We start from the raw sequence: 7,665 nt of genomic DNA, 5'->3' as shown, positions 1-7,665 counted from the left end.
AATTTTTTAAAGAACTTTTTCATCAAAACATGCACTGGAAAGTGTTCTAAAAATATCCAAAACTGAATCTCAACGAATTCAAACTAGTAGGACAGTTTAAATAGATTTCTAGAAGCAGTTTCCAATTCACAGTGAAACTCTACTGACAGATTCAGCTAACAGCTTGCTGGCGCCTGATACTTATCATCTTTACATTAGTAGTTTCATATTCAACTCTTCTCTAGATAATATCTATCTCTTGGAACTCGACTTCTACATTTTTGACTTATCTAAAACACTTTCTAACAACCTTTAGATAAGATCAAAATAACTTTAGATAAACTCAAATTATTTTACATTAATCTAAAATATAAATCCCAACATAAGATCAAATCTATCATCTTAGTCACTTAGTCACTTAGTCATATTCAAACTTATCATCATAGTTACCTATTCCTAGCAAACTCTTGCACCTACAATCACCTAAATCCATACCTAGAAACTTAATACACCTAAATCCATGCCATCCCATAAAAGATAATCTTTTTCAAAGGGAAATTTATTTATATGCTGTAAATTTCTATTCCTTGTTGGATAAGCTATCTATGTTTTTTATACCGGCCGGTACGACCGGTATATGCCGTACCGGCCACTGGTCCGGTACAAGTAATATATTCATTTCGTACCATCCAAAATACCAGGTTTACCGGCCGGTACCGGTTGGTATTTGATTTTTCGACCGAAACATATATTTTGGCCAGTACGAAATTCTACCACCTGTTTGGATGGCAGTTTTGAAATTTCAGTAAACACTTAGGAGCAATTTCAGACTTTCACATAACATATAACTTAGGGTTTACTTTTTTTTTTTTTTGGGTTTTGCCCAAATTAATTTTAGGCTTTTAGCCTTTTCCTTCAGCCAGCAACAGTAGCACCCCTGCACCCGAGTCCCAAACGGCTAGCTAGACCTCCGAAATTTCACCCTGTCTGTCAGCTCACGCCATCATCTTTGTCGTCTCGTCGCACGTCGCCATCTAACGTCGTCTTTGGTAATTTTTTCGTTACTTTTTTTTTTTTTTTTTATAAATAGATTAGAATTGTAATTTGTAAGTGTCTCTGCCTCTAGTAATTTGATTATTTGAACTTGCAGAACTTGCTCTAGTACTACAAGCAGGAAACTACAAAAGGTTTATTATTGGGAGGTTTTTCATTAATAACAAAGATGTTTTAGATTATATTTTTATAGTATTTGTTTATTTTTAAATTCTACATTGTATCTATGATTCTATAGCTTTGGGTTGAATTTCTGATTGTCAAGGATTGTCATTTTCTCCCAAAAAAAAAAAAAAAAAAGATGTGATGCAATCAACAATTGTAGTTATAATAAATTAGCTAAAAAATATATATGGATTGTCCTTGATCTATCATTTTATTCAATATTCATGAATAATTTCAAATATGTTGTGTACTAGTCTTAGTATCATGTATGTCCCTTGCGCCTTTGTGGGAAATTGGGATTGCATCCATTGTGAAGCAAAGTTCATCTCACTATTTCTATGACATCCTACTCGAAACTTAGTGTTTTATAAGCAAAATCTATGATAAAAATATATATAGATCCACGTTCAAGTATTGAAGGTGGATGATTAAGCCTAATTGTTTACTGTTTCTATTCCTTAATAAAAGTTAACATCCACAAAGGGGTGATTGTAGCACCCTGCCAAATGGACATCCATTATCTTCATTGTTCAATACGTTATTACGTTTGTGTTATATTTTATTTGATCTTACATGGCATTAATGTCAATTGTCCATATATGCTCTTAAGAAATCTAATGAAATTGGTGGTGGTGACATGATGTTTAATTATAAAAAATCTGTGAAATAAGGAGGGTGAAAAATAAGAAATTCAAGAATCTTTTTACAAATTTACAAAATGATTTTGTATCATTCCAAAAATAATTTTTAAAAAATATATTTCTCATCTATTTTCTATCATCCTCTCAAATGCTTAATGTTGTTGTTCATTTTTCTAAGTTTCTAAGTTTCTTACTTCTTTTGACTTTTTTTAATTTTGCTTACTTATAAGTGTTAATTTTTTATACTTTAATAGTTAAAAATGTCTAGTTGTCAATCAACTGGTAGTATGACTTCAACTCCAATACTTGCTCTTATAAGATCAGAAGATCCAACTTGGGCCCATGCACGTGCAGTGCCAGAAGCAAGAAATAATACTGAATGTTTATATTGTAATAAAGTAATTAGAGGTGGTGAGATTACTCGGTTGAAGTATCATCTAGTTGAGATTCCAGGCTATGTAGAAGCATGTCAAAAGGTCTTTGAATATGTAAAATGACAAATGAATGAGTTGCTTGATGAAATAAAAAAAGCAAAGAGACGAAAAAAAAAAATAAGGTCAGAGATTGGAGGCGATATAGATTTAACATCTGATGATATTGATGATAATAATATTATGGAGGGACAGTCTCAGCTTTTAAAAGGTAAATGAAAGTCAAAAGAATCTGGAACTGGAACGTCAGTGTGGGGATTGAGTAGATTTTTTGCTCCAAGAACAACTCCTGGGGCCCAACATTCAATTAAGAGTTCTATGTGTTCAAATGAGATGATTGTAAAAGCAAAGATAGTTGTAGCACGTTGGTGGTATGATGTTAATCTGCCTTTCAATGCGGCTCAATTCAAGTTATATTAACCAGCTATCGATGCCATGACTGTCATCGGGCCAAGATTCAAGGGCCCTTCTTTATGAGTTGAGAGGAAATTTGTTAAAGATGATTGTGGATGAGGTTTAAGATTATTTGCAACAAATTAAGAAGGTTTGGAATAAGACTGGTTGTTCACTACTGGCATATGGCTAGACAAACCAAAAGCAACAATCAATAATCAACTTTATAGTTTATTGTCCAAACGATACAATGTTCTTGAAGTCTGTTGATACATTTGACCTTAGAAACGATGTTGAAACATTGTTTAATATCTTTGATGAGGTTGTTAAAGAAATTGGAACTGAGAATCTTGTGCAGTTCATAATGAACAATTATGTAAATTATAAAGCTACAGAAAAAAAAAGTTACAGCAGAAGTATGGCTCTTTCTACTGGTCCCCATGTACAGCTCATTGCATAGACTTAATGATAGAGAATTTTTCTAATCCAAGACATTTTTCCCTTATTGACGATACTATGAAAAAGGCAAAAGAGATAACAAAGTTTATCTATAACCATGGTTAGGTTTTGGCATTGATGAGAAAAGACTTTACTAAAGGTCATGATTTGTGTCGTCCTGCAATTACAAGGTTTGCGACAAATTTTTTAAGTATGCAATACTTGCTCTTGTTTAAGAAAGAACTCAGACAAATGTTTACTTGTGATAAATGGATTGCATCAAGTCATTCTAAGAGCAACATAGGGAATGAGATAGCTAGGATCATTTTAGAAGATAAATGTTTTGGGCTCAATGTCAATTTATTGTTAAGCCTTTGGTTCGTGTTCTACGACTTGTTGACGGAGATGAGAAGCCTGCAATGAGATACTTGTATGATGCAATAGAAAGAGCCAAAGAGAACATAAAAGCAAGATGCAATAACAAAGTTAGTGTATTCAGTCCATTCACCAAGATCATTGATTCTAGATGGGATAAGCAGCTTCAAAGTCTATTACATGCGGCGGGTTGTTTTCTTAACCCTGGAATTTACTATAGCCTCAACTTTAAAAATAAAAATGATGTTGTACGAAGTTTCAACAACTGTATTATGAAGATGGAACTTGATCCTGAAAATTAAGACAAGGTCATTGCAGAACTTGACTTGTATAAGAATGCAGTAAGTGAGTTTGGACATTCTTTAGCAATCAGCCAGCGTGATAAGATTAATCTAGGTATTATCATTTATCAATATCATTTGTTAAATAGTGTGACTTTGTACTTTAAATTTTATCTTATTTTATTTTTATTTGTATTTAATTAATAATTTGTAATTGCATTATTGTTATAGTTGCATGGTGGACCCAATTTGGTTGTGAGGTTCCAATACTTCAAAGGTTTGCTGTTCGAGTATTAAGTCAATGTTGTAGTGCAATTGGATGTGAGAGAAACGGGAGCACATTTGATTTTATTCATTCGAATAAGAGAAATAGATTAATGCATAAACGTTTGAATGACTTAATATTTGTTCTTTATAATTTGAAGCTGCGAGAGAGATAAATTTTTTTAATACTAATGTTTTCACTGTTGAAAAATATATAACATTTTCACTTATATTTGATTTTATTTTGACCGGGGCATTAAAAATGGAAGAGATGCTTTAGATCCAATCAATCTTGAAAACATTGACTTGATGAAAGAATGAGTGGGCGAAAAATCTGAGCTTTTTTATGGAGAAGATTTTTATTAGGTAAATATTGAGGAGTCATTAGCCTCATTAAATGAGGAAGACGATGAGAATGTTGGTGTTAATGTTGATGACGGTGATGACGTTGATGAAATATTTTGATTAACATGTTGAATCCTGATCCTTATTGTCTTTTTGATGAGGATGAGTGATTTTTGAAGACAGTGGTGACGTTAATGATATTATCATGATAATGTTGGTATTTATGTTAGTTGTAAGTTAAAACTTAAGACTTGTATTGAGAAGAATTGAGTTTATGACTTATTTTGTTATTATTTTGGAATACAGTTAATGTTTGTATATATGTAATTTATCCAAGTATAAATTATTTTAAAATGGTACACAAAACAGTACCGGTACTGAAATATTTCGTTTCAATGCCTGACCGGTACGGTACGGTATTCAAAACTTAGTAAGCTACACCAAACTAGTTCATTCTCTTACTCTAGTTCTAATATAGGAATTTGTGTCAAGCTTCAACAGCTTGGATTCCGCCAAGTGTAACACCATAGAATCTCCAAGGGCGTCTACTCCATAGTTGAACCTGAGCAGAGGGATTGATTTAGTCAACATATCTGCCGAATACCCTATGTTAGCAAAGTAGTTGATCGATATTGATAATGAATCAGAATTTTCTTGGAAAATATAGTCGAATTGGATTGTTGGGATGAGCTTTTTGACCTCCAAGAAATTTGTTTGGCACTCTATTTTGATTGAATTCTTGTTTCATAATTACAGGTGGAAAAGATTCCACAATCCTTTGTATCAGTTGGCGAGTATTTTGGGTCATATGTTTACCCCTTACTGGAAGAAACTCGTGCACAACTTCATTCGAGTATTGAGATTATTTCAAGAGCCCCTTTTGCTAAAGTAATTGGATTTTCTGAATCTAAGAAATATGGAACAAAATTGTATGACATTGAGGTTGATGAATGGAGAAACAAACTCACTGTTCGTGGCAAGGAGCCTTACAAGACATTGCCTAGAGATGTATTTGTTTTAGCAAATGCCAAACTCGATGATGTTTCTGATTTACAAAGAATAGGAACGAGTAATGTTATGGATCAGCCCCTGTTCACGGCTGATCCATAGCACACCTTACGTGTCACGATTTAACCACTTTTTTTTTTTTTTTTCGAAAACCCCTTCACCCGTCCCCCCCCCCTCTCCTTCTTGTTTCTCTCTTCTCAATCGTGTCCTCGTCGCAGCCCAGATCCGTCGTTGCTGCCGATATGGCCTCCCATCGCAGCCACCGACCACCACCACCATCGAGCCCATCCTCCTCCCCCAGCCCGAGGCCCGTAGCTCCTCCGCACGCACGCCCGTAGCCCAACCCCATGCACTCACGTCGCAGCTCACATTCCGCCACCTACACCCGTGTGTCGCCGTCCACGAGCACGGCGGACATCCACCCCTCGGCCATACCCTCCTTCCCAACCCACACCGACCGTTTCTCTCTCCCTCACGGATCCTCTCTCCCTTACGGCAAAATCTACACCGTCGGCCGCCAACTCGACAGTTAATGGCATGTCGGCAGTCGCGACCACCTCAACAGTCGATGCCAGAGGATGTGTGAGGGGCAGGAGGCCTTGGGCGACAGTGCGACACGGGTTTGGGTAGAGAAAATAAAAATAAAAATTGAAATGAGAGGGAAGTGGATTTTGTTGGGGATGTTTTTGGTCATTTCACCATGGTGTGTTTTGGATGATCCCAAACAGTGGGCTGATGGCAATACTTTTTCTTTTTATAATTTGAGACAAAATGTTTTACTTTTGAAGTATTATAAATAAGAAAAACTTAAGTGGAAGGTAGAGGGGATTTTGATACGATATTTAAATGTGGTGTTTTCCTGAAAGTTAAACTGACAGAAATTGGTGAGTTTAATATGTTAATCATTATTTATAATGCCTCACTTACTGAATAAATTCTAGTAGTTCCTATTCATCTGCTATTGTAAAAGGTATTATTTTGGTTTTCTGAATTTATTTGTCTTACTGAGAATTGCTGTTGATTCTTGGTTTGATTATTTTCCCTCTCTGATGTTGCAAAACAGATTGAGGAAGATTGTGATCTCTGCTCTGCAGAGAGTGGTGGCAGCCACAAGATGGAAGTGGAACTAATAAAATATAAACTGAATGAACCCCAAACCCAGGCATTTCTGGCATGTCTTCGAAAGTTGCATTGCAGCCACAAGACGGAAGTGGAACTTACGCCCGGTACAGGGAAAACAAAAATCATTAGCACTCTGCTCTTATCGTTTTTTAGAATGGGATATAGAACTCTTACCTGTGCCCCAACAAATGTTGCAATTACAGGAGTGGCCTCCGGCATAACAGAGTTGGTGAAAGAATTTTTACAATTTTTACCTTTTCTAGAGCTAAGATCATGCTTTACAATTTTTACAATTTTTTGTACGTAAATTTTTTGTAGTATTTTTACCTTTTGTAGTATTTTTTGTAGTATTTTTTGTAGTATTTTTCTAGAGCTAAGATCATGCTTTACCTTTTCTTTAACGCCATTTTTATAGTATTTTTTACAATTTTTTGTACGTAAATTTTTTGTATTTAAGTTACATTAAATTTATATTACAAATATATGATTATTTGGCATTTATATTACAAATATATGATTATACGACATTGATGAAATCTTATACAAATAACAATGTTGCTCGAATCTCATTCTACTTTGGACTTAAGAAAATTCTAAACACCACACTTTCATTTCAATAACGTGATCCCATCAATCTTTATATGTTTTTTTATTAAAAAAATAAAATCTCATTAAGGATGATTAAGCTTAACAAGCTTTGATAGCTGCCCTTTCGATAACTGCACCACTCAAAACTTTATTCCTCGGCCACTTTTGAATGCATGGCTCTTGATTCTCATTTGCCGAGAAAAATAATCATTTTGTCGTTTGATGATTCTCTTGCTTTTTAAGGGCTTTTAAGATAACCACTAGTACTGTGCTTGTACTCACATTCTCGGCTCCTTGAATGCATGGCTTCTTGATCCGAGAAAAGGGAAAGTACGGGAAAAGACAAAGGAAGCCCAAAGGTTTTTTCTTTACTTTTTTCCTCTTCCTAAGGTTTTATGAATCATGTTCGTCGCTTGATGCTCTCTTGCTTTTTAAAGGCTTTTAAGATAACCACTAGTTGTGTGCATGTACTCACATTCCCAAGTTGCTTCTCCTTTCATGTTTCTTTCCTTCCTGCCGAAGAAATCCCCTTTCCTTTCTCTCCAACAGGCTTGCTTTTGTGAATTTTAAAGTTGACCGTGA

General features: G+C 34.8%; 1 non-coding gene across 1 annotated transcript; it reads right to left on the bottom strand.

The window, feature by feature from the left end:
- Nucleotides 1-1,108: 1,108 nt before the first annotated feature.
- On the bottom strand, nt 1,109-1,186 carry LOC121256775. The gene has a single exon (XR_005939068.1). It is a non-coding gene; the product is annotated as a small nucleolar RNA snoR104 (small nucleolar RNA).
- Nucleotides 1,187-7,665: the final 6,479 nt, after the last annotated feature.

Source organism: Juglans microcarpa x Juglans regia, chromosome 3D (assembly GCF_004785595.1).
Source record: "Juglans microcarpa x Juglans regia isolate MS1-56 chromosome 3D, Jm3101_v1.0, whole genome shotgun sequence".
In the NCBI taxonomy this organism is placed as follows: Eukaryota; Viridiplantae; Streptophyta; class Magnoliopsida; order Fagales; family Juglandaceae; genus Juglans; species Juglans microcarpa x Juglans regia.
The sequence above is the reverse complement of the archived record's forward strand: the minus strand, read 5'-3'. Positions and strand labels throughout refer to the sequence as shown.